Raw genomic sequence first — 21328 nt, 5'->3', positions numbered from 1 at the left:
GGGTCGGGCGGAGGCCACGCGGCCTCGTGGCGCGGTGTCCAAGATGGCGGCTGATCCGGCCGGGGGAGCCGGTAGTGGTTCGGCCCCATGATACATGGATGTCCGGGGGCAGGAGTTCCGTTGGGAGACGGGGTGCGGGTTGCCCTTGTGGGTAACACCTGGGAGTCCGGGGCGCGGGCCTTGTCATGCGGGGGGGGAGCAAGCCCCTCATGTGGCCTGTCCAACATGCGTCCCCCCCAGCTGAAGGCGGGGAGAGTCACCCATCCTCTTGGGGACTCTCCTCGTCGAGGCGGAAAAAGCGTGACAGGCCATCTGCGTTGGCGTGGTCTTGGCCCGGTCGATGTTCCACAGTGAAGTCCATCCCCTGCAGGGAGATGGACCAGCGCAATAGTTTTGGGTTTTCCCCCCGCATCTGCATTAGCCACTGCAGGGGTCGATGATCGGTTTGCACCCGGAAGTGGGTACCGAAGAGATAGGGCCGGAGCTTTTTGAGGGCCCACACTACTGCGAAGGCCTCCCTCTCGATTGTGCTCCAGCGCTGCTCTCGGGCCAGGAGGCGTCTGCTGATGAAGGCCACCGGCTGGTCAAGACCCTCGGGGTTCAGCTGGGAGAGAACCGCCCCGATGCCGTGGTCGGAGGCGTCCATTTGCACAATGAACTCCCGACTGTAATCGGGGGCCTGGAGCACCGGGGCGGTGCACAGGGCGGTTTTCAGCTTCTCGAAGGCCGTTTGACAGTCGGGGGTCCAGTTAATCTTCTTTGGGTGGTTTTTGGACGTGAGACCCGTGAGGGGCCCCACAATGCTGCCATAGTCCTTCACGAACCGCCGGTAGTAGCCGGTGAGTCCCAAGAAGGCTCGGACCTCGGTCTGCGTGACTGGGGGTTGCCAGGACTGGATGGCAGCAATTTTGAGTTGCAGAGGGGCCACCAGGCCGCTTCCCACCTGGTGTCCGAGGTAGGTCACGGACCCCTGACCAATTTGGCACTTGCCGGCCTTGATTGTGAGGCCGGCCCGCTGGAGGGCTTGCAGGACCTCTCGGAGGTGGTGGAGGTGGTCGGACCAGTGGCGGCTGTACACAGCGATATCGTCCAGGTAGGCGGCGCTGAACTCTTCGAGCCCCGCCAAGACCTGGTTCACTAGTCGCTGAAAAGTAGCTGGGGCATTCTTCATGCCGAAGGGCATGACCTTGAAGTGGTAGTGGCCATCGGGGGTAGAAAAGGCGGACCGTTCTTGGGCTCGGGGTGTGAGACCGATCTGCCAGTAGCCCGCTGTCAGGTCGAAGATGCTGAGGTAGCGGGCAACCCCCATGCGGTCGATCAATTCATCCGCTCGGGGGATGGGATGAGCGTCGGTCCTGGTGACAGCGTTCAAGCCCCGATAGTCGACGCAGAATCGGAGTTCAGGAGTGGTGCCGGGGGCAGCGGCTTTCGGGACCAGCACGACCGGGCTGGCCCAGGGGCTGTCCGAGGGCTCGATGACCCCGAGCGTGAGCATCTTGGACACTTCCGCTTGGATGCAGGCCCGCACCCGATCTGGTACGCGGTAGGCCCGGTGTCGGATAGGGGGACTGTCCCCAGTGTCCACGTCGTGCAAGCACCAGGGGGTGACCCCTGGGGTGAGGGAAAACAGAGGAGCAAACTGCAGCAGGAGGTCCCGGCAGCCCTGGCGTTGCTCTGGGGTGAGGGCACCGGAGAGCCGGACTCCGTCCACGGAACCGTCTTTCTCCTGAGTCTTCAGGAGATCAGGGAGAGGCTCGGAGTCTTCTTCCGCCCCACTGTCTGTAGCCATCAGGAGGCTGAGTTCCGAGCGCACAAAGTGGGGTTTGAGTCTGTTGGTGTGGAGGACCCGGAGGGGGTTCCGGGGAGACTCCATATCGATGAGATAGGTGACGGGGCTCTTGCGTTCGACCACTTTGAAGGGCCCCGTCCACTTGTCTTGCAAGGCACATGGTTCGGTGGGGGACATCACCCACACTTGTTGACCAGGTTCAAATTCGACGAAGGAGGCATTCTGATCGTACCATTTTTTCATGTCCTCCTGACTGGCCTCAAGATTTGCTTTTGCCATTTCCCTGAATCGCCTGGTCTGATTGCGTAGGGCCAGGAGGTACTTGAAGACGTCTGGAGGGGTCTTTAGGGGGGGCATCTCCCACCCTTCTTTGACTAGGCTGAGGGGCCCTCGCACAGGGTGCCCGTACAGGAGTTCGAAAGGGCTAAATCCGAGGGACTTCTGGGGAACTTCCCGATAGGCGAAGAGGAGGCACGGAAGTAATACATCCCACTGACGACGGAGGGGCTCTTCCAATCCCCCAATCATTACCTTGAGGGTGCGGTTGAATCGCTCCACTAGTCCGTTCCCTTGAGGATGATAGGGGGTCGTGAATCGGTAGGTGACCCCGCACTGTTGCCAGAGGGACTTCATATATTTCGAGATAAAGTTTGTGCCTCGGTCGCTGACGACTTCTCGGGGGAAGCCCACCCGGGAGAAGATCCCCATTAAGGCCCGGCCGACCACCGGAGCTGTTACAGTTCGCAGGGGCACAGCCTCGGGGTAGCGGGTGGCGTGGTCCACCAGTACCAGGATGAACCGATGTCCTTGTGCTGTGCGGGGGTCCAGGGGCCCCACAATGTCTATACCTACACTCTCGAACGGGGTGGTGACCACTGGGAAGGGTTGCAGAGGTGCTTTGAGCTTGCGGCCGCTCTTCCCGCTGGCCTGGCACGTGGGGCAGGACCGGCAGTGGTTGAGGACGTCGTTTCGCATCTTCGGCCAGAAAAAGTGGGTCACCAGGCGACTGTAGGTTTTGTCCTGGCCCAGGTGTCCAGCCAGGGGGACATCATGGGCCAGATTTAGCAGGAAGTCTCTGAAACGGAGGGGCACCACCAGCACTCGACTGGCCCCTAACTCCGCGATTCTTTGTTCACTGTATAACAGGTCGTTATCCCAATAGACCCAATGGGCGCCGGTGGAGTCCCCTGCGCTCTGGGCGATGGCTTGCTGGCGGAGTCCCTCGAGGGAGGGACAGGTCTTCTGCTCCTGGCGGAACTGTTCCTGGGTGGGCCCCCCTTCTTGACGCCACTGAGCCAGGTCGGGAAGGTCCTGGGGCTGGGCGACCCCTTCGGGGGTTGGCTCTGGGGGGTCGGTATCGTCGGTGTCCTCTACTGGAGCGATCGGTGGAGGAGGTGCAGGCCATTCGGGTTCTTCTGGTCGGGGGATGGCACGGGCGGCCATGGATCGGGTGGTTACGCACGCCCAGTCCAGGAGGCCCAGCATCCCCAGGTGCTCTCTTCTTTCGACGGCGGCCCACGGGGAACTCTCAAGATCATTCCCCAGGAGACAGTCCACGGGGGCATCATCCCGGACCGTCACCTTCAACATGCCGGAGACCCCTCCCCATTCGAAGGGGACGCAGGCCATCCGACATAGACTTTCGGAATTGTCGGCTGAGCGGACGGGGCAGAGAATGTTCGGCAGGATCTGCTCTGGTTTTACCAGGTGACAGCGGACGGCCGTCACACTGGCCCCCGTGTCACATAGTGCTTCGGCCCGGCGCCCATTAATGTTCACCCACTGGCTATATTTTCTGGTGTTGGCGGGTAGGGGAGCCCGCGGGACCATGTCTTTTCCCCCTAGGCACGCTAGAACCATGGCGGCCGGTTCCCACTCCTGTTGTGCCTGCTCATATTCTTCTTGTTCCTCGGAAATTTGTTCTCCCCCCAGGGCGGCGGCAGATACCTGGCGGGGTCTTGGCGTTTGGTTCTGCGGACAGTTCGGGTCATTGGCGTAGTGGCCGACTCGCTGGCATCGGTGACACGTGACGTTGGCTCGGAACCCCGGGCGCATCGGGGGGTTGCCCCGGCCGGCCGGGGGCGGGGTGCTGGCCGCGGGAGTGGCTGGGACGGTGTCTCTCCCTCGCCCCTGGCCTCCTCCTCCTCCTCGGGGACGGTGCTGACCTTGGTTGTTCCGGTTTTGCTCGTGTGGCCCTCTCCGGCCCACTCGGGTGCTTTCCCACCGGTCAGCTTCGGCGGCGAGTTGCCGTGGGTCAGTTAATTTACTGTCGAGGAGGTGCTGCCGGAGCTCGACGAAGCAGTTGTTAGACAGGTGCTCCCACACCATGAGGTTGAAAAGTTGCTCGTAGGTCGTTACGTGGCTTCCCTTGATCCAACCCTCGAAGGCTCGGCTGAAATAGTTGACATATTCCACCCACGTTGTACCCGGGATCCGGGTGCAGTCCCGAAACCTCTGGCGGTACATTTCGGGTGTGAGCCCATATCGGGTGAGGAGGGCAGCCTTCATGTGGTCATAGGATGACATCTGATGGTCTGGGAGCTGCAGTAGGGCATCGCGGCCTTCGTTGACGAACCTCCCCCATAGGCCGGCTCCCCAGTCACTCTGATCGATCCGGTGGGATGTCATGGCGATCTCGTAGGCTTTGAACCACTGTTGTATGTCGTCCTCTCGGACATACTCTCGGACAACATCCTTGGGGATGTGGACTTTCTTTTCGGTTGCTCCCGGGGTGCGCGGTCGCTCGGGCACCTCTGGTTCTTTGTTCTGCTTCCGTAGTTCTATTTCTGCCAGTTTGCGCTCGTGTTCGAATGTTAGTCTTTTTTCTTCGAGCTCTCTCTGCCTCTGTTTTTCTTCCCGTTCTTCTCGGAGCCGCAGATGTTCTAGGTTCAGTTTTTGCTCGGCTAATTTTAGTTCACCGTCCATTTTGAGTCGTGCCATTTCCAATTCATGTAATCTGTTTTTTTCCCTTTCTTGGATCTCCTCCTGCGAGAGGCCCGTTCCTCGCTCTTCGGGAGCCGTGGCGTTCCTCTCCGATGCTGCATCGTTTTGGTCTGGGGATCCGGCGACCCCGGTTTCCGCCCACGACTCAATGGCGTGCTTAAGATCGTCTTTGGTACTCAGGCCGGTGGTAGCAATGCCTAGTTCCATGCAGAATTGTTTCAGTTCGCGATGGCTATACTCTTCCAATTTATCCATCTGGAATTTCTCGGTGGATCCGCTCTCTTTGGTTGACATCGTGGTTTTGTCGTGGGGTGAGCTACTCTCTGTACGATTACGCGTTGATTCGGATCGTGCCGCTGGCCACCAATGTTAGACGGACCGGGAGGGTCGGCCGAGGACAAGGGGAGAGGTCTCCGGGGAGAGCCGTCTCCAGCGATCGTACAGATGAGTAACTTCCCCCCCACAGATATACACCACACAAGGATAGGATTTAACGTTCTTTATAAGCGATTTCTTAAGGTACAATGGAATGATACAAGGAGGTCTGGACTCATGGATCCCCTCGATTCTAGTCTCTTGGTTGGGGAAAAGGGGGTAGCGGGACAGTCTGATTACCAATCTGGTAGCTGAGATGGAAGGGTGGATAGCTCACAATCCTCGAGCTCGATGTTCTAGCTTGGACGGGCCGCGGCAGCGCCAGCAGGTCCCGGTGAAGGTGGTCGTTACACGGTCCGCGGCAGCGCCAGCAGGTCCCGGTGAAGGTGGTCGTTACACGGTCCGCGGCAGCACCAGCAGGTCCCGATGAAGGTGTTGTTGCAACGGTCCGCGGCAGCGCCAGCAGGTCCCGACGAGGAAGGAGGATGCAGAAGGCCGCGGCAGCGCCAGCAGGCAGGACGATAGTTCACAAGGTAGGGCTACGGCAGCGCCGGTAGTCCGTCAAGTCTGAGTTCTTCTCGGTGTCTCTCGACTCCAGGATACAACTGCCTTCCTGCTCTGGAGCCGCCCTAGTTATAGGTCTGGCGCCCTTTGATGTCCGGTCCCTCGCACTTGGAGGTCGGGGGGTCCGGGATGAGGGAGTCCAGACACCCAGCAGGGGGTGGAGCCAGCGCCTGGGGGAGCTGGAGGGCGATCGGCACCTGGCGGGGGAGAGCCATCGACACTTCTTTCTCCCATTGACCTGCCAAGTGGTCCGTTCACCTCCTGGGTGGATGGTGGTGCCGGGATGTCGGGGCCGGGCCAGGCCCAGGGTTAGGGTCGGGCGGAGGCCACGCGGCCTCGTGGCGCGGTGTCCAAGATGGCGGCTGATCCGGCCGGGGGAGCCGGTAGTGGTTCGGCCCCATGATACATGGATGTCCGGGGGCAGGAGTCCCGTTGGGAGACGGGGTGCGGGTTGCCCTTGTGGGTAACACCTGGGAGTCCGGGGCGCGGGCCTTGTCATGCGGGGGGGAGCAAGCCCCTCATGTGGCCTGTCCAACATTGAGACTACTTATAATTGTATGTACAGGACATTACAATCAACGAACAAAAGACAAGAGGCTTCAAATAATTCAATTAATGCGCCCTTAGGCGTCATGTATTTTGAGAAGATCAGAAAATATACAAAATAGTAGTTAAAGCACTGTTAGGTATAAATACCAAGGCAACCCTAAAGGAAAGTGTACAAAGTGCTCGTGACAGAGAAGTGACGGCGTAAGTGACAACGTGAAAAACCACAGCGAAAGGCGCAGGACAATTTTTTACAATATATATACAAGATAAAAGGTTCAAACATAAGGTTATTCAGTTATTCAATTGATAGTTTTCAATATTGTTGGAAAGGCGTTCGCCGGAGAGGGGTACGATACACGTCTTGCCCACCCCTTTGATCCACCTCTCCCAAGTAGGCCGAACCAGGCGCGCACACCCTGAGCTTACACTACGAACAGAGGGACACCACACGTATTTCTTCGTAGGACGATAGGTTCTTTTATCGAAGGTTTCAAGGGATCTTTATGATCCAAGTTGCAAGTAGTACATCAGTGGCACAAGAGACTACAAATCGGTGGTAGGGGAATGGGGGTAGCGGGACAGTCTTTGAAGGTAGTGTCTCTGCCAAGTACCCTGCGGACAGCTCACAATCCTCGAGCTGGAGGGTGTTGTTTCTCTTGGCGATCTCTTGCCAATTCTTCCTCGAGGAGAGAGCCGCGAGTCACTCAGCAGGCACAGGTAGTTCGGAGTTCGGGAGCCGCGACCTCGTCAGCAGGGCTCAGGTGGTTCAATGGTCGGGGGCCGCGAGTCACTCAGCAGGCACAGGTGGTTCGGAGTTCGGGAGCCGCGACCGCGTCAGCAGGGCTCAGATGGTGCAATGGCTGGAGGCCGCGAGTCACTCAGCAGGCCCAGGTGGTTCGGTGTTCGGGAGCCGCGACAGCGTCAGCAGGGCTCCTGTGGTTCCAGGTCTTCTCTGCCATTCGTCCCTCCGGCACCCCCTATTATACTCCCCCTGCCCTTTGAAGTCCGGAGTCCTCGCAGAGAGGGGCCTTTGGTGACTGAGGGGGTTCGGCGGGATTTCCTGCCGCTCGTTCCTTTGGTCTTTTCAGGTGGGTCTGGGAGGGACCCTAGACGCTCGGCAGGCGAGGCGCCTGCGCCACAGGGGCCTGGTGGCCGATCGAGCCCTCCCGGGGGAAGGCGATCCGAGGTGTGACTGGGCTGGCGCCTCTTGGTCTGGCTCGGGGGGTTCCCGCTCCCTTGGTCGGACATGCGTGGTAGGGTGTCGAGTCTGGCGGGGGCTCTGGCCGGCCCTCGGGTCTGCGTGGCTGGGGCGGCCGGAGTCGGAGATGCCGTGTCTTGGGGTGGTTGCAGGTTGGCTGGATGATCGGGAGGGCCTACGCCGTGAGGCCGGTCTCACACGCGTCCCCCCCAGCTGAAAGGCGTGGAGAACTACCCATCCACTGGGGGGTTCTCCTCGCCGAAGCGGAAGAATCGGGACAGGCCGTCGGCGTTGGCATGATCCGTCCCGGGGCGATGCTCGACAGTGAAGTCCATCCCTTGGAGGGAGATTGACCATCGTAATAGCTTGGGGTTCTATCCCCTCATCTGCATCAGCCACCGCAAGGGCCGGTGGTCCGTCTGCACTCGGAAGTGGGTTCCGAACAAGTAGGGCCGTAGTTTCTTGAGGGCCCAAACTACGGCGAAGGTCTCTCGTTCTATGGTACTCCAACGCTGCTCTCGAGGCAGCAGCCTTCGGCTGATGAAGGCTATAGGCTGATCTATGCCCTTGTCGTTGAACTGCGAGAGGACGGCCCCGATGCCGTGCTCGGATGCGTCGGTCTGGACCACAAACTCTTGGGAGTAGTCGGGGGCCTTGAGTACTGGGGCGGTGCATATGGTGGTTTTCAAGGCGTCGAACGCTTGCTGGCACGGGGGGGTCCACTGCACCTTCTTCGGGAGCTTTTTGGAAGTCAACTCCGTGAGGGGCCCTGCGAGGCTACCATAGTTTTTAATGAACCTCCGGTAGTATCCTGTGAGGCCCAGGAAGGCCCGGTCTTCCGTCTGAGTGGTGGGGGGCTCCCAGGACTTGATGGCGTCGACCTTTGGTTGGAGGGGGGCGACCTGCCCGCTGCCCACCTGATGCCCCAGATAGACCACGGAGCCTTGCCCGAGCTGACATTTGCTGGCCTTCACGGTTAGGCCGGCTTGGCGCAGGGCCAGTAGTACTTGCCGGAGGTGCTGGAGATGCCCGTGCCATTGAGAGCTGAATACGGCTATGTCGTCAAGGTACGCTGCGCTGAACCCCTCGAGTCCGGCCAAGACCTTGTTTACCAACCGCTGGAAGGTGGCCGGGGCATTTTTCATTCCGAACGGCATGACCCTGAAGCGGTAGTGTCCATCGGGTGTGGAGAAGGCGGAGCGTTCCTTTGCTCCCTCCGTGAGCGCAATCTGCCATTATCCGCAGGTCAGGTCGAAGGTGCTGAGGAAACGAGCGGCCCCAAGGCGGTCGATGAGCTCGTCGGCGCGGGGGATAGGATGAGCGTCCGCTCGGGTGACCGCATTGAGCCCCCGGTAGTCCACACAGAATCTTAGTTCGGAGGCGACCCCAGGGGCGGCCGCTTTCGGGACCAGGACTACCGGGCTGGCCCAGGGGCTATCGGAGGGTTCGATCACTCCAAGGGTCAACATCTTCTGTACTTGTACTTCGGTCTTGATGCAGGTGCGGACCCGGTCAGGCACCCGGTAGGCTCGGTGTCTCACAGGTGGGCTGTCGCCGGTGTCCACGTCGTGGACACACCAGTCGGTGACCCTTGGGATTAGGGAGAAGAGGTCTGCGAATTGTCTGAGCAGCTGGCGACAGTCGTCGGACTGTTGGGGGGTGAGGGTGGTCGACAGTTTCACTCCCTCCACGGAACCATCTATTTCTTTAGCGCACAGGGGGTCGGGCAGGGGTTCTTCGAGGCACAGGATCATCCCTTTCAGGGTTCTGTTAAAGCGTTCCACCAGGCCGTTGCCCTGGGGGTGGTAGGGGGTCGTGAACTTATATGTTACTCCGCACTGCTGCCACAGGGACTTCATGTAGCGGGATATGAAGTTAGTGCCGCGATCACTCACAACCTCACGAGGGAATCCTACACGGGAGAAGATCCCCATGAGAGCCCGGCTCACCACTGGAGCCGTCACGGTGCGGAGGGGAATGGCCTAGGGGTAGCGGGTGGCATGGTCCACCAGGACGAGGATAAATCTGTGGCCCTGGGCGGTCTTCGGATCCAGGGGTCCCACGATGTCGATGCCAACCCGCTCAAACGGGGTACTCACAACGGGAAAGGGTTGTAATGGAGCCTTGCGCTTTCTGCCACTTTTCCCACTGCCCTGGCACGTGAGGCAGGATTTACAGTGGGCCTCTACATTTGCTCGCATCTTGGGCCAATAGAAGTGGGTAACTAATCGCTGATATGTTTTGTCTTGTCCTAAGTGTCCTGCCAAGGGTACATCGTGAGCCAGGCCCAGGAGGAGGCTTCGGAAGCGCAGGGGTACTACCAGTACTCGGGCTGTGCCTAGCTCGGCGGACTTTTGTTCGCTGTATAGGAGGCCATTGTCCCAATATACCCAGTGGGTTCCGGACCGGTCACCGGCGGTCTGGGCTTCGGCTTGTTGTCGGAGTCCCACGAGGGAAGGGCAGGTGGCCTGTTCTTGGCAGAACTCTTCACGGGAGGGACCTCCCTCACAGCGCCACTGGGCCATCTCGGGCAGTTCTCCGAGCTCAGTCAGTGCCTCAGGGGCGGAAGGTTCCGATCCCTCGTCCGGGTTAGTGTCTTCTTCTCCTTCCGGAGGAGGGTTGTCTGTTTCCGGTAGGGTGTCCCGTTTCTCGGGGACAGTGTTCCGTGGGAGGGCCTCAACGCCCTCGGAGAGAGGCACTCGCGCGGTCATGGAGCGCGTGGTGGCGCAGACCCATTCTGGTAGGCCCATCATCTCGAGATGGGCTCTTCGTTCTACTTGCCCCCACGGGGAACTCTCAAGGTCATTGCCCAGGAGGCAGTCTACGGGCTGTGATGTTCGGACGGCTACCTTCAATTCTCCGGAGACTCCTCCCCACTCGAAAGGCACCAGAGCCATCTGGCAGAGGCTCTCGGAATTGTCGGAGGATATGACCGGACAGAGGGCATCGGGTAGGATCTGGTCTTCAGAGATTAGGTTGCGGTGGACCGCGGTGACACTTGCCCCGGTATCGCGGAGGCCCTCGACTCGGTGGCCGTTGATGGTCACCTGCTGTCGGTACTTCTTCGTGTTGGCGGGCAAGGGTGTTCCGGGGACCATTTCTCGATCCCCAAGGGAGACCAGGGCCATGGCAGCTGGTTCCCACTCTTCGGAGTCCTCTATCTCTTCCCCTAGGGCCACGGAGGCCATCTGCCGGGCCGGAGGGTTGGTCGTTGCGGGTCGTTGATACAGAGGACACTGGGGGTCATTGGCGTAGTGTCCGGGCTGTTGGCAGCGGAAGCAGGTGGTCCTGGTTCGTGGCCCTAGCCGCCCCGGGGCTCCGGCGCTGGCTGGGGACGGGGCTGGACCTGCCGCCGATGGGCTGCTGGGAGGGCTGTGCGGAGGCCCCCCTTGGAAGTCTCTCGGCCGGCCTTGGTTTCCTCCGCCCCTCTGGCGGGGTGGGTCCTTGACTGTGGCGACCGTAGTCCCCCACGGGGCCTCGGGTGGCCCGGGTGTTCACCCAACGGTCAGCCTCGGCGGCCAGCTTTCGAGGGTCAGTGAGTTTACTGTCCAGGAGATGTTGGCGCAGTTCTACAAAGCAATTGGCCGCTAAATGTTCCCAGGCTATCAGATCAAACAGCTCTTCGAAGGTGGAGACCTTGCTGCCCTTGACCCACCCGTCCAAGGCCCGGCTGTAAAAGTTCACGTATTCTACCCATGTGGTGCCCGGTATCTTTTTGCAATCTCGGAACCGTTGCCGGTACATTTCGGGGGTGAGTCCATATCGGCCCACGAGGGCCTCTTTCATGTGGCTGTAGGAGTTCATGACCGTGGAGGGCAGATCCAGCAGGGTATCTCTTCCTTCGCTTAGAAACCGGCCCCATAGCCCAGCCCCCCAATCCTTCTGCGGGACTCGGTGAGAGGTCATGGCGACTTCGTAGGCCTTAAACCACTGCTGGATATCGTCGTTTTTGTAATACTCCTTTACCACATCCTTGGGGATGTGGACTTTGGCTTCTACGGTGGAAGCGGATGGTAGATTCCCGGAGGGTCGTGACTCTTCATTTTTAGCCCTCAACTCGATCTCTTTTAGGCTGCGTTCATGTTCCAGCTGGAGTTTCTTTTCTTCGTGCTCTCTTTGGCGTCTCTTTTCCTCGAGTTCCCCTTGTAGCCGTAACTGCTCGACGGCTAACTTTTTCTCGGCCAGTTTTATTTCTCCCTCGATTTTCAGCTTGGCCAGTTCAAGTTCCTGGTTGCGGCCTCTCTCTCGGTCTGCTAGTTCCTCGGGGGACAGGTTCCCCTCTGGCCCGCTGTTTCTCACCGGGATGCTTCGTGGTTCCTGGGCGGAATCTCCTTCTGTTTGGGTCGGGGACGCCCCTGTCTCGACCCAGGTCTTCAATACTTTCTGGAAGTCTTCCTTTGTGCTTAATCCGGTGGTAGCGATTCCAAGGTCTTTGCAAAATTGTTTTAATTCTCTATGCGTATAATAGTCCAATTGATCCTCTCGGAACGTCGAGCTCATTTCGGTACCTGCGGCACCCAGGGAGGTTTCTCCTTCCATCTCTGTTTGGTAGTGCGTTAGTCGTTCACTGCATGCTCTCTTTCGGTGTCCGCTCGGATCCCGTCGTCTGCCACCAAATGTTGGAAAGGCGTTCGCCGGAGAGGGGTACGATACACGTCTTGCCCACCCCTTTGATCCACCTCTCCCAAGTAGGCCGAACCAGGCGCGCACACCCTGAGCTTACACTACGAACAGAGGGACACCACACGTATTTCTTCGTAGGTCGATAGGTTCTTTTATCGAAGGTTTCAAGGGATCTTTATGATCCAAGTTGCAAGTAGTACATCAGTGGCACAAGAGACTACAAATCGGTGGTAGGGGAATGGGGGTAGCGGGACAGTCTTTGAAGGTAGTGTCTCTGCCAAGTACCCTGCGGACAGCTCACAATCCTCGAGCTGGAGGGTGTTGTTTCTCTTGGCAATCTCTTGCCAATTCTTCCTCGAGGAGAGAGCCGCGAGTCACTCAGCAGGCACAGGTAGTTCGGAGTTCGGGAGCCGCGACCTCGTCAGCAGGGCTCAGGTGGTTCAATGGTCGGGGGCCGCGAGTCACTCAGCAGGCACAGGTGGTTCGGAGTTCGGGAGCCGCGACCGCATCAGCAGGCATCAGATGGTGCAATGGCTGGAGGCCGTGAGTCACTCAGCAGGCCCAGGTGGTTCGGTGTTCGGGAGCCGCGACAGCGTCAGCAGGGCTCCGGTGGTTCCAGGTCTTCTCTGCCATTCGTCCCTCCGGCACCCCCTATTATACTCCCCCTGCCCTTTGAAGTCCGGAGTCCTCGCAGAGAGGGGCCTTTGGTGACTGAGGGGGTTCGGCGGGATTTCCTGCCACTCGTTCCTTTGGTCTTTTCAGGTGGGTCTGGGAGGGACCCTAGACGCTCGGCAGGCGAGGCGCCTGCGCCACAGGGGCCTGGTGGCCGATCGAGCCCTCCCGGGGGAAGGCGTTCCGAGGTGTGACTGGGCTGGCGCCTCTTGGTCTGGCTCGGGGAGTTCACGCTCCCTTGGTCAGACATGCGTTGTAGGGTGTCGAGTCTGGCGGGGGCTCTGGCCGGCCCTCGGGTCTGCGTGGTTGGGGCGGCCGGAGTCGGAGATGCCGTGTCTTGGGGTGGTTGAAGGTTGGCTGGATGATCGGGAGGGCCTACGCCGTGAGGCCGGTCTCACAAATATGTTAAAGAACCAAGAGGTCAAGAGGCGCCAAGGGAGTTGGAGCTGGTGGGCAGAGGTCGACGGCGTTTCGATCCTATTTAATTAGGATCATCTTCAGGACCAAGGTCGCCTATTCAAGGAGTGCTGTGTAAATGAAGGTGAGTATCAGAGCGGTTTAGAACAGACCTTAATTGAAGTTAATAGGAGCGGGAGGGAGGACTAACATGTGCCTACCTGAGGTGCGTGAAATGAAGCGCTGGCGTGGAAGAGGAATCAAAGTAGACGTGAAGGCAGGCCACGAAGTGGTCGCAATTCAGGTTGGACTGTACGTCAGAGGTAAATGAGCGAAAAGGTCTCTGGAAGGCAAAGGGAACGGAACATCACCTGGGGTGTAGGGGAGGGGAGGAGGGAAGGGGAGCAAAGTAGTCAAAACCAAATGACAACAACCGGAGTGGATCCAAAACTCACCGCTTGGAGTAGCGAGGCGGGGCAGCAGTGTGTGGCATGCAGCAGTGTTTCGTGTAGCATTGTGCGGCGTGCAGCAGTGTGCGGCATGCAGCAGTGTGCGGCGTGCAGTAGTGTGCGGCGTGCAGCAGTGTGTGGCGTGCAGCAGTGAGTGGCGTGCAGCGGCATGCAGCAGTGTGTGGTGTGCAGCAGTGTGTGGTGTGTACCAGTGTGCGGCGTGCAGCAGTGTGAAGCGTGCAGCAGTGTGAGGCGTGCAGCAGTGTGCGGCTTGCAGCAGTGTGAGGCGTGCAGCAGTGTGAGGCGTGCAGCAGTGTGTGGCATGCAGCAGTGTGTGGCGTGCAGCAGTGTGAGGCGTGCAGCAGTGTGAGGCGTGCAGCAGTGTTTCTGAACCCAGGGTCGCTACCCGACCTCTGAAACCATCTGAGCCCTGCTGACGCTGTCGCGGCTCCCCGACCTCTGAAACCATCTGAGCCCTGCTGACGATGTCGCGGCTCCCCGAACTCTGAAACCATCTGAGCCCTGCTGACGCTGTTGCGGCCGTGGCTCCCCGAACTCTGAAACCATCTGAGCCCTGCTGATGCTGTCACGGCTCCCCGAACTCTGAAACCATCTGAGCCCTGCTGAGCTGTCGCGGCTCCCCAAACTCTGAAACCATCTGAGCCCTGCTGACGCTGTCGCGGCTCCCCGAACTCTGAAACCATCTGAGCCCTGCTGACGCTGTCGCGGCTCCCCGAACTCTGAAACCATCTGAGCCCTGCTGATGCTGTCGCGGCTCCCCGAACTCTGAAACCATCTGAGCCCTGCTGAGCTGTCGCGGCTCCCCGAACTCTGAAACCATCTGAGCCCTGCTGACGCTGTCGCGGCTCCCCGAACTCTGAAACCATCTGAGCCCTGCTGACGCTGTCGCGGCTCCCCGAACTCTGAACCATCTGAGCCCTGCTGACACCGTCGCGGCTCCCGAGAATCTGAAACCACCTGTGCCTGCTGAGAGACTCGCGGCGCTCCCCTCCAGGAGAATCGGCGGAGATTGCCGAGTGGACCCAAATCCCCCAGCTCGAGGATTGAGAGCTGTGCGAAGGATACTCCGCAGAGACACTGAACTTAAAGACTGTCCCGCTACCCCAATACCCACATCACGAAACCGCCGCCGCTTGTGGCATTGATCCAACAGCTGCATCACGGATCATAAAGATCCCCTGAAACTATCGATAAAGCATACTGTCTTACTAAGAACTACTGTGTGGTGTCACTCTGTCAAATAGTGTAAGCTCAGCGTGTACGATCCTAGAAACGAGACCCTTCCAGGAAGGGCCTCCCCGCCATTGCTCGGCCTAACTCTGGGAGAGGTGGGTCAAAGGGTGGTCAGGAACGTATTCCGAAGCCCCCTGGAGAACGCCCTTCCAACATTTGGTGGCAGACGACGGGATCCGAGCCGACACCTAGAGATCGTACAGTCAACGGCTGACGCACTACCAAAAGGAGATGGAAGGAGAAACCACCATGAGTACCGCAGGAACCAACACAAGCCTGACGTTCCGAGAGGACCAGTTGGAATACTATACGCATCGAGAACAAAAACAGTTCTGCAAAGACCTTGGAATCGCTACCACCGGATTAAGCACCAAAGAAGATTTCCAGGAAGCATTGAAAACCGGGTCGAGGCAGGAGCTTCCCTGCCCCAAACCGAAAGAGAGCCGCCAAACGAACCACGAAGCATCCAGGTAAGGAGCAACGCCCCAGAGGGGGGGCCTATCCCCGGAAGAGCTAGCGGACCGAGAGAGGGGCCGCAACCACAAACTAGAACTAGCCAAACTAAAAATAGAGGGAGAGCTAAAATTGGCCGAAAAAAAGTTAGCCGTAGAACAATTACGCCTACAAGGAGAACTCGAGGAAAAGAAATGCCAGCGAGAACACGAAGAAAGAAAACTTCAACTAGAACATGAACGCAGCCTAAAAGAGATCGAACTCAAGGCCAAAAATGAGGAGTCCAGAACCACGGGAAACCAACCGCCCTCCTCCGCAGTGGAACCAAAGGTCCACTTCCCCAAGGATGTGGTGAAGGAATACTACAAGAACCACGACATCCAGCAGTGATTCAAGGCCTACGAAGTCGCCATGACCTCCCACCGAGTTCCGCAGAAGGATTGGGGGGCTGGCTTGTGGGGCCGGTTCCTGAGCGAGGGGAGAGATACCCTGCTGGATTTGCCCTCCAGGGTGCTGAATTCCTACAGCCACATGAAAGAGGCCCTCTTAGCCAGATATGGACTCACCCCCGAGATGTACCGACAACGGTTCTGAGACTGCAAAAAGATACCCGGTACTACGTGGGTGGAATACGTGAACTTTTACAGCCGGGATTTGGACGGGTGGATCAAGGGCAGCAAGGTCTCCACCTTTGAGGAACTGTTTGACCTAATAGCATGGGAACACTTGTCCGCAAATTGCTTTCTGGAGTTACGCCAGCACCTCCTGGACAGCAAGCTCACTGATCCTCGGAAACTGGCAGTCGAAGCTGACCGATGGGTGAACACCCGGGCCTCCCGGGGACCCGTGGGAGACTACGGTCGCCACAGTCAGGGACCCCCCCCGCCAGAGGGGCGGAGGGAACCAAGGCCGACTGAGGGAATCCCAGGTGGGCTCCCAGCACAGTCCCCCCAGAGGTCAACCCCCGCACTTTCCAGCCCCACCTCCAGCCAGCACAGGGCACCCGGGGAGGCAGGGGCCCCGAGTCAAGATCACCTGTTTCCACTGCCAACAGACCGGACACTATGCCAGTGACCCCCAGTGTCCCATGTACCAACGACCCGCAACAACAGCCCCTCCAGCCCGACAAATGGCCTCCGTAGCCCTAGGAGAAGAGATGGAAGACTCCGAAGAGTGGGAACCAGCAGCCATGGCCCTGGTCTCCATAGGAGACCGAGAGATGGTTCCTGGAACACCCCTACCCGTCAACACGAAGAAGTACCGACAACAAGTGACGGTCAACGGTCACCGAGTCGAGGCCCTCCGCGACACCGGGGCGAGTGTCACAGCGGTCCACTACCACCTGGTCTCCGAAGACCAGATCCTGCCCGACGCCTTCTGTCCAGTCATATCTTCGGACTATTCCGAGAGCCTCTGCCGGATGGCCCTGGTACCCTTCGAATGGGGGGAGTCACCGGTAAATTGAGAGTGGCAGTCCGAACCTCCCAACCAGTAGACTGCCTCCTGGGCAACGACCTCGAGAGCTCCCTGTGGGGACAAGTGGAACGAAGAGCCCATCTGGAGATGATGGGCCTACCCGAATGGGTATGCGCCACCACGCGCTCCATGTCTGCCCGATCGCCTTCCTCCGAGGGAGTTGAGGCCTTACCCCTGAACCCAGTCGCCGTCCCCGAGGACCGGGATGCGCTACCCGAGCCCGACGACCCTCTTCCGGAGGAAGAACCCGTTCCCGATGACGGGTCAGTGCATCCAGACCCCGAGCAACTGACCGAGCTCGGGGACCTACCCAAGATGGCCCATTGGCACTGCGAGGGAGGTTCCTCCCGAGAAGAATTCTGCAAGGAACAAGCCACCTGCCCTTCCCTCATTGGACCCCGACAGCAGGCCGAAGCCCAGGCAGCAGGTGACCAGTCCGGAACCCACTGGGTATATTGGGAAAACGGCCTCCTGTACAGCGAACAGAAGTCGGCTGAGCTGGGATCGGCCCGGGTACTGGTGGTACCCCTGCGTTTCCGAAGTTTCCTCCTAGGCCTAGCCCATGATGTACCCCTGGCAGGACACTTAGGCCAAGACAAAACCTATCATCGCCTGGTTACCCACTTCCATTGGCCCAAAATGCACCTGCTGCACACTGTGGAACTATAGCCCTAAGGACTTTGCCTTGCTTCTAAAAGTGAAGGAGTGGACTACCTCAAAGCAACAGGTTAAAAAGCTCCACCTGCATCAGCTCCACCAAGAATATCTCCGCTGGACAGTCTCCAGTGGAATTTTAAGGATTTGGCCTGCTGCATAGTGGAAAACATAGTAGCAACATCCCATGGACCTTCTCAGATGTTCTAGACCCTTGGATTGGGGTTCTGGAAGTGTAAACCTACAAAGGAACCTTCTGGAAAAAGATCCAGAAGTTTGGAGAAGATTGGGGAATTTTTGGTAAAAAGCTCCATAAGGTGATCGACTTGTCGACAAGAGACAAGCTGCCGACATCGAACCACAACCCGGCTTTCAGGTTTGTCACACTGAAAGCTCCAGACCTTAAGCCTTCAACAATTTCACCAAAGCCTCATGCTGAGCCAAGTCCCTGTCATCGAACCGAAACCAAGCCGGACGCGGAGCCTTGCTTGATGTCAAGAGAAAAGCTCCAAGTCAGAAGGTAAAAACTTTACCAGGCTCTACGGTTAAGTGCATCCAATCCACGCTCCATTGCAGTTGACCTGACACTTTGACTTTGACCTGGTCAAGCATGACAAGACATCCTAAAGTGGCGCTTTGGCTTTTAGGCACTTGATGTGTTCAGTCTTTGAAAATGTATATCTTCGGTTCCCTACATTGGATTTTTGTCATTTTGGTTGTTATTTTTCATAATAAAAATATTTCACATTTGTATAAATTAGTGTTGGATTTTTTTCTGTGTTAATTTCTACTTATTTAATGTATTGGTGTTTTAAATGCTATGCACACCTTCGCCTAAGTTAAGCCTGCCTGATCATTGCCAGTTACTAAGGGTATCATTGATTGGGACCTTGACTGGATCTCATAGTGTGATTGTGGCCTTATTACTAGTGGTAGGTCCTACCTACACCTACTAGTACACCATCTTCCAAAACCAACTTTGCCTCCTTTTTTCCCCAATATCCTTGGGATTGTAAAGGAACCCAGGTTTTGTGGATTTCCCTTGCAAGTCTTAGAAAATAGGAAAAATATAGTTAAAGTTTGAGCTTATCAGGGAAAAAAGTGCTCCGGATAAAAGTTTCCGATATGTTTCCTAAAAATTGCATTAACGAACAGTTCACGGAGTTAAATTCATCATCTTCCCGGCCTTCAGGAACATGCAGAGCTGAATAAAAAAATATTTTTTACAACAGTTTTGCCATTTGTCAGAGAAAGGTATGGGTGATCCAGGACACCTATAGATTTCTGGAATGCAGACAACATTCTGAATTCAGCAAGGGTTCATATGTGTAGATTCCTCAAGGTTTTCTTAGAGAAACTAACTTGTGAAATAAAGAAATATTGAAAATGAGTAGGAACAAAACAGCCATTTGTGACAACGTTTTCATCTGTAACTTTTAGTCATGATGGCTGATTTACAAAAGCAATATAGCATTACGTCTGTAGACCCTTAAGGTTGTAGGGTTATATAGGGTTTGTATATTCTCCAACAGACCAAGGTACCTGGAGTCAACAACTCTGTTGCACCATACAATGGTTTTTCATTGTATATCGTGTATAGAACAATTCATACAGTGAAATATTTTAATAGAGAAATGAGTAGCAAGGAAACCTATGTATTTCTGAAATTGCCATTATATATGGAGTTTAGGAGCAGTGGTTATTTGTACATCTCTGACTTTGTGGGTACGTATAATAGCATACGATTTAGAGGGTATTTTTCAAAATATCTTCCTTCTTACACACTGGCTTACATTCAGAAGGCACAAATACAGCAAAATCTATTTGGTAATAACAAATGTTCTACTATTCTTTGCTCCCATATGTTTTCCAAAACAAATAGAACCTCCCTTCTGTGGGTAGGCCTAGTGCCGGTAAGAGGAAACAGCCCAAAACACAACATTTTCCAGTGAAAACAGACATTTTTTCAATGTGGATAGCCGTGGATTTTGGGCTCTGGCTCAGCACCACCTAGGGAAACCTAGCAAGCTTCCTCATTTTTGAAAACTAGATACCCTGGGGAATACAAGGTGGTGTGATGGAAAAGCTCAGGTAGTACTTTAGGCTGTATAAAATGATTCTACAATAAAAAAGTGTTTGAGGATAGGTACTTCAATTATGCAGTTTTGCTTGCAGTCAGAGTTGCAGATAACATTTATTCTTCATGGTGAAAATAGTCTTTAATAAACTTTGTATAATAAAATACAGCAAAAACATGTTACTAGTAGTAAAGAGATGCATGGAACAGCGGATACTCCAGAAACTGAAATATTCCACAATACGGTCTGCCTAAAATGCAGTTAGCTTTATGCCTTGAAAGTGATTGAAGATCTGTACTTGAGTATGAAACTGATAGATTAAGCATTGGCAATGCCCACAAGTTTGAATTGTGTACAGTACAGTTGCACAAAATGTCACAAATGGAGGGTTCATGCCAATAGAGCAATGCAACTAGAGATGTCTATTTACACAGAACAACATAGACGTAATGTAATAAGTATTGTTCACCACGGAGAGCAGTGGGCTTTATACATCTAAGAAGCACCATTTATTTGCAGGTCCTGAGCCTAGTGCATTAGGTGAGACACTGTGAGCTGAAGAGAGTAGCACCTTGTGAGAAGCAATAGGCAGAACAGAGCATTACTCAGCTAAGCATGTAACTAGCTATTACAATGGTGCAGTGTAGGTCACAGGGCTATGGGCAACACTAGATAAAAGTAAAATGCATTTGAGTGACTGATTTTGAGTGGCGCAAAGCTGACAATGGGAAAAAATAACAGTTGCAAAATTATGACATTTTTGATGTTTTATGAATAAGTAATATGGTCTGAGGGAAAACTTAGCGCCCTGTGATGATCACTGTCTACTTAATTTCACCTGATGGTCACACCGCTAAAATGTACTCGAATACCATGAATCATTGTCTAGTTGTAATTTGTTTTTACATTGGTACTTTGTAGTCGAGGCCTCTGTCACAAATGCAATCTTATTGTTTGGATTTTAATGACACCAAAGCACTTTGGACCGAGGACTGGTGTGATCACAGTAACTGATACAGTAAAACACTCTTCCCTTGTTTGTATTTTTAATGACACCTGACAATGTTTATATGCCATTTTAATTGTTTTGTTAAAATATTTTTATTAACTTAAACAATAAAGTATTGATGATGACCTCATACTTGAAATAACTTAGATTGTGCCCATACGGTTGAACACATCTGGCAACATAGAGGGTTCAATTCATTTAGAGCAAAGGTATTTCTTTTATTAGCATCTCACATCCTTTTGCTGTGTTTCTTTCATTTTGATCTCGTATACATTTTACTGTGAGTAATTAAAAGTGGAGGAGGCAGCATTTGAGGCATATAAGGTGTTTAACCAAATAGTAATCGTCAGTCCAATTGATATGTTTAATCAAAACAAACTATTTTACTTTGACCAGGTCTCAAGCTTTTGCATTTGCCTGTGTTCACGTTTCTCTGCCGAAGCAAAGAGGCCCTTGAAATTAATCGTTGTAATGGTACATGACAAAAATAGACTCCCTAGCTTTGTAATTGAACACTTATCTCGTTTCTATACAGTTTTCGTAAAGAAACGACCCAATTTTCAACAATGGCTACAACACCCAGAACATGTGAGAAGCATTGTGTAAAAAACCTGCACAATTCCTCTGCTTCTTCCTATAACAAATCCCACAACTCTATATAAAACATCCTCTACACTGATCTTCACATCTTCCAACCATTTGGCATGAAAGAAGGCTGAAGAGATCTACACTAAGCCAACCTTAACAGGAGAGATGGGGATTTACAATATTTTTCATTTGTACTAATCAGCGTTTGAATACAAGAGAAGAAAGGTTTTACCTAGGGTCATTTTAAGCAGCAATCCC

At 55.4% G+C, this 21328-nt stretch overlaps 1 protein-coding gene across 4 annotated transcripts in view; it reads right to left on the bottom strand.

The window, feature by feature from the left end:
• Positions 1 to 21328, bottom strand: part of AGMO (alkylglycerol monooxygenase) — an 890221-nt gene that overhangs the window by 404184 nt on the left and 464709 nt on the right. The gene's annotated exons all lie outside the window — the stretch shown is intronic.

This window comes from Triturus cristatus, chromosome 10 (genome assembly GCF_964204655.1).
Source record: "Triturus cristatus chromosome 10, aTriCri1.1, whole genome shotgun sequence".
NCBI lineage: Eukaryota > Metazoa > Chordata > Amphibia > Caudata > Salamandridae > Triturus > Triturus cristatus.
The sequence above is the reverse complement of the archived record's forward strand: the minus strand, read 5'-3'. Positions and strand labels throughout refer to the sequence as shown.